Below are 6,000 nucleotides of genomic sequence, written 5' to 3' on the forward strand. Positions count from 1 at the left end.
AAACAAACTTAAAGTGAAGGAGCAGAAAATGGTATTATAAGAATTTTCAAAAGCAGTACTCATTTGCTTTCTATAAGATAAAATATATTTACAGCCCAAAATAATGTAACAAGATGAAGATGAACATAGCATAATGATAAAGTGATCAATATATCAAGAAGATATAACATATATACATACATATGTATATACACACATACATATGTATATATATGCAGCCAACAAATAAGCACCAAGGTATGTAAAGGAGGTATTAGCAGATTTTACGGGAGGCAATAAAAGGGACAGTTTGTCAATTTGTCTTTTAATTGGTGCATTCAATTTATATTTAATATGATTTTTATATGTTACAATCAGAACCTGCCATTTTATTTTTTATTTTGTTCCCTCTGATTTTTTTCACTTTGATTTTCCTTACCTTCCTGTATATTTTACTTCGGTATCTTTGAAATTTTTGTTTTTGGAGTAAGTTAACCTCAACAAAATTGATAGAGGTACAGAGAGTTACAATATACCCCTACAAACATACATGCACTTCAGCTTCCCTTTCCAGCACGCAGTATTTGTTCCCAAGGATGAAACTACATTAATTAAGCAGTCACCCATAGACTATGGTATAGTTTCCTCTTGTTGTATACTCCATGGGTTTGGACAAATGCAGTAATATTCTCCCATCATTTTAACACCCATTCACTGTATTTTCATTGTTCTAAAAAAAACTGTGCACTTCTATGTATCCCTCCCAGGGGAACTATGGATTTGGAAGAGGTAAATAGCAAGGAGCATGATTACTGGACTGCACAGTGCAGTAAGACTTTAGTTTTAGTTTAGTTTTTCAAAAACAAAAACAAAAAACCTGTCAAACCAAACTGTCTCTTCTAGGCACCACTTGTCATTCCCACCAGCAATTATAAGAGTTCCTATTGTAACATATTGTCACCAGCACGTTCCAAATTTTAGCCACTCTACTGTAGTGGTATCTCATTGGTATTTTAACTGGCATTTCCATACTGACAGGATGTGAAATAGCTATAAGCTATACAGATGCTTTTTCAACTTCTGTGAGGTCTTTGATAGTCTTTGGTTCACTTTAGCCAGAGACTCAGAAAGTGAGAAAGAAAGACAGAAGAAAGTGTGCCATAGAGGCAGGTTTGGGGGTTGGGGGAGAGAGGGAGGCTGGAAGGAGGGAAACTGGGGACATTCGCTGTGGGAAATGAGCACCCCTGAAGGAACGGGTGTTGAAACATTGTACAGCTGAAACCCAACCATGAACAACTTTGTCATTGTTTGTCTCCTGGTAATTCAATTTAAAAAATTAAAAATAGATTCAAAAAAGGAAAGGAATTTTGGGCAAGGCTAGAATTTCATGTTTTATTTATTATTGCATCCGCCAGTTCTAGAAGAGAGACAGAGATGTAATAAATTCTGGGTAGACATTTATGGAATAGATGAATCAATAAAGTCACCTATATCTTGCTTTGAAAAGAGACTCCGAAAGTCCTTCAATAAAGAGGTTAGCTTCACTTCCTCCAGAAATAGATTACTTTTCACAAATCATTAGGATTACATCTTCAGTTACTTGTTTCCTTAATGGCAGAGTTAATTGCTTCCACTCATTAGCCCTGTCCTATGTAAGAGCTAAACAGTGACTTTCCAGAGGACATAGAATAGTGGGATGTGGAGGTCAAAGCAGTATCTTTCTGCATAATGCTTTTGAACTGGCACAAGGAATAAAACCCAGGACACACAGACATTTGTACACAGTAAACGCCAAGACACTGGGTCCTAGAGATACTCATTTGTTCTTAAGGGTTGAAGACATTTTCAAGGAGACTCTTCCAGGAGCAGAGAGGGAAACAGCTGTTTCTATATGGTCTGGTGTCCTTGGGCTTCACCAATTGCTCGGTTTCTTGAACCCCCACACTATTCAAAATTAAGACACTGTCAATCATAACTTCCTTCAGCACCACATTCTTTGTCATTTCCTTCCAAGACTCAGGTGACACAAATATATGATTTATGGTGATAATCCACTCAGGTAATTTTTCTTTTGTTCTTTTTAACAATCTTATATGTTTGTTTACTTTTTGTATGAAATTATAGCGTATCATAGTCTGTGTTTTATATTTAATGTTATATCATTGGAATGTATGTTTATAATAATCATAATTACAGTTGTTATTTGCCTAGAACACACACCCCGCATCATACTTGAATAACAAAATCTCAGCATTAGAAACACACTTGCCCATTCAGGCTACTGGATCACCAATAAACACTTTTATCCATCCTCTGCCCTGGCGCCTTTACTTCATTTCTGAAGACCATGCCAGAGTGATTCCATACAAGCATCTTAACATCTCAAAGCCAGAAGTAAGGAACAGGACCAACAGACAACTGCTCCACCGGGCATTTCAACATCTCTACCCAGAACCTTCAGGAGATTTTGGCTCATGCTGCCTTTCACTACAAACCTGAATTCCCTTCATGACATCACCCACTAACCCAGTGGTCAGAATCCTGTTGACACGGTGACTGGACTGATCCCAGGAGTAAGGGACCAGATTCTGTCCTTAGAGGTGAAAGGATGAGAACATCAGTTTCTCTTGCAACTGTGAAAGAGAAAAATATTCATTACCTGGGAGGCCTTTCGGGACGCCCATGGTCCATGCATGAGGACACAGGCAAAGACAGATGCAAGGTCGGCCAGGTGAAAGAGGTAAGAAACCCAAAGGCAGGAAACAAAGTGTGGCGGACCAGCAAAGGCTCCGCTGGAAACTCACGGAGTAGAGCCTGCACGTTCCGCGCTGGGAACCTTTCCCACCTGAGCGGACAGTCTCTTCTCTGCGGCAGCAGCTGGTCTGCAGAGGAAAGCAAACACCCTTTACTCCTGGAACCAAAGGCAGGAATACTAGCAAGGACCAACAGTGCACTGGGCCAACCACTTGGCTCACCCACCTGAAATGCTGCAAGAAATAGCTAGAAATTTTGTAGGTTTTCTTTCTCCCCCCCCCCCCTTTTTAAGGGGTAGTGAGGATGCTAAATTCTGGGCAGAGAGCTGGGGCTCACCTGTACCACACACAGAGGTGCTGAGGAAGTGGGCCAGGGTGCTGGGGATGGAACTCAGTGGGCGTCCCCACCTCTGAGCTATGGCCCACCCCTGGGCGGGTAGGAGGGGTGGGGGAAGGGGATATAGCAGACCTATACTCACATCACCTCTCACATGGGCCCACCCCCACCCCGCCCCACCAACAATAACAGAAACCACACAGGAGTCACAGACAGCACTCACATGCCCGACAATCCTCCTCCAGGCAGGCGACTGGGATTCCTCCAGTTCACCCCAGTAGCTGTTCCTCCAGCTCCCAAGCGTAGTCACCTCCTCTGAGGAGTCCCCGAGGGCCAGGAGAGGACTGGCAGTGGATCATGGAGCTATTCACGCAGGAAGGTAACAGGAGCCCAGAGGAGTGAGCCCTCCTGGTACCTTATGGATTTGGGGAGAGAGGGAGGCCGGGGTGCCCTGCGAGATACAGCTCATGGATGAGCAGAGACCCGGCCGAGGCACGGCTAGTTCCCAAGCCGTCTCCGACCCAAGACCCGCTAGGGAGCAGATCTCGCAGGATCCGAGATCCAGGGCGGGGATGGAAAACACCTGGGCGTCCAGGTGCCGCGGGCCGGGAGGCGGCAACGTGCTCACCAGCAGCTAAACGCGTTCGTGTGCATCCTCGTGCTCCCACGCGGTGCTCCCGCGCCCTGCTCTGGCTCACCGCGGGGCTGCCGCGGGCCTGTGCCCCCGGCACTGGGCAAGGGCAGAGCCAGGGCAGCTACAGGGAAAGCCGGTGGCACAAACTGGACCACTCGAGCAGACCAGGAGTGAGTCGGAGCCTCCCGCGCCTAACAGGTGCGGTGACTCGGGCTTCTGGAGCTAGTCCGGAACGTGGGGACCCCCGGCCCGTGCCTGCCCAGCACGCTCATCTTTTCCACTTCAAACACTGAGAGGTTCAGGGACCGCAGAGATGGCAGAGAGGGGTCGGGCATTTGCCTTGCCACTGGCTGGCCCTGCTTCAATCCTGACTCTCCAGGAGTGAGTGACCCCTGACTGAGCACTTGCACGTGTTACTCTAAAAGCCCCAAACCATGAGTCTGGTTTGTTTTTTGTAATTGAATCACTGTGATAGACCCTTACAAAGTTGCGCATGATTAGGTTTCAGTCGTACAGTGTTCCAACACCCATCCCTCCACCAGTGTACATTTCCCAGTACCTGTGTCCTGAGGTTTCCTCCCATTTCCCCCCACCCCCCACCTCAGCCTGCCTCTATGGCAGGCGTTTTTCTTTATTTTCTTTTTGAATCACACCCAGGGATGCACAGGAGTTACTCCTGGCTTTTGCACTCAGGAATTACTCCTGGCGGTGCTCGGGAAACCATATGGGATGCGGGAATTGAACCCAGGTGGGCTGTGTGCAAGGCAAATGCCCGACCCCATGTACTATCCCTCCAGTCCCGGGCAATTGCTTTTTAATATTTCTCTCTCTGTGTCATTCTCTCTCCTTCTCCCTTTCTCCCTTTCTCTCTCCTTTTATCTTTGTTCCCCTCTCTCCCTACCTCTCTCCCTCTCTCTCTCTCTTCCCCTGTTTCCCTCCTTCTCTGTTTTTCTCCCCCCCCCCTCCTTCCCTCCCTCCCTCTTTTTTGGGCACTGTGAAAACCCCATATGTTAAAGTTTATTCCTCTTCTGTCTTCTCCCCAATTATTAGTCTATTCAATAAGGTTTTGTTTCCACCACTGTAATTTTTCTGTCTTCTTAAAAAGTTTTTATTTGATTTTTTTATTTCTTTGCAAAGACTTTGTTTACTTTTATAGTCTTTCCCTTTGTTGCTTTTATATTCTTTTGAGTATTTTTTTCTTTTGCACATATTCAGATCTGCACGTTAGAGGTCTTGTTTTATTTTTGTAACTCCTGTTTGTTGTTGTTCTGGAGCTACACCGGCTGTTCTCAGTGCTTACTCCTGGCTCTGCACTCAGCGATCACTACTGGGCGCTGAGAGGGGACTACTGGTTGCTTAGGGGACTACATGGGGTGTTGGAGGGTTGAAAGCAGGTCAGCCTTGCATACAAGGCAAGTGCCCTGCCCATTGTACTATTACTCCAGTCCTGAGCAAATTTTCTTTTTATTTAAAGAACTGTGTTTCAAGGACTTAATGCAGAGCGCGGCAGCTTGCAGCAGAAAAGTGAATGGACTTTGCATTAATCCACGGCACCATGCCTCTAGAGCCACAGAAACCAATCTCATAATTATCTTGCTCTCGGCAGAAATACTTCCAGGCTTAATAAGTAAAATATCAGAAATCCAAAATTGCATGGACACAACATCATTTGGTTCCAGCTGTAGAAAACAAATTATTTTGCAATGCCTTTTCAGCAGGTCTGATTTTGGGGTGTAAACTCTAAACAATAATGGTGCATCTTTTGTCAAAACAATCAATCTAATCAAAGTAGATAGAGTGCTAATTAGAATTCTTCTGCCTCACAGGCATTGGGAGGGGTTGGAGGGGGGTATATTGGGGTTCTTGGTGGCGAAAAATAAGTACTGGTGAAGGAAAATGTGTTTGATCATTGCATGACCGAGACTTAAACCTGAAAGCTTTCTACTTTTTCCCACAGTGATTCAATAAATTTAAAAAATGCCATAAAAAATAAAGAACTGCGTTTACAAAGTTATTGATAGTCAAGTTTTAGAGATATAATATTTCATCCTGAGCACTTTTTTGCAGTTCCCAAACCTGGGTTCCATTTGTATTGCTCTCTGTTATCTTCCTTTATTACCCAAGTTTTGACAGGTGAGACTCTTCAGATATGGTGAATTATTATGAAACTGGGCCTGAGTTTCATTTTTCTCTTTAACATGCTTCCTTTCTCTTCCATTCTCTCTTTAACAGAGAGACTTTGTGCAGCAGGGGGAGGTACCTGCTGCGGGCAGGTGGGACAGAAGTTCCTCAGCTTC

Source organism: Sorex fumeus, unplaced genomic scaffold, assembly GCF_029834395.1.
Source record: "Sorex fumeus unplaced genomic scaffold, SorFum_2.1 ptg000128l, whole genome shotgun sequence".
NCBI classification, from domain to species: domain Eukaryota; kingdom Metazoa; phylum Chordata; class Mammalia; order Eulipotyphla; family Soricidae; genus Sorex; species Sorex fumeus.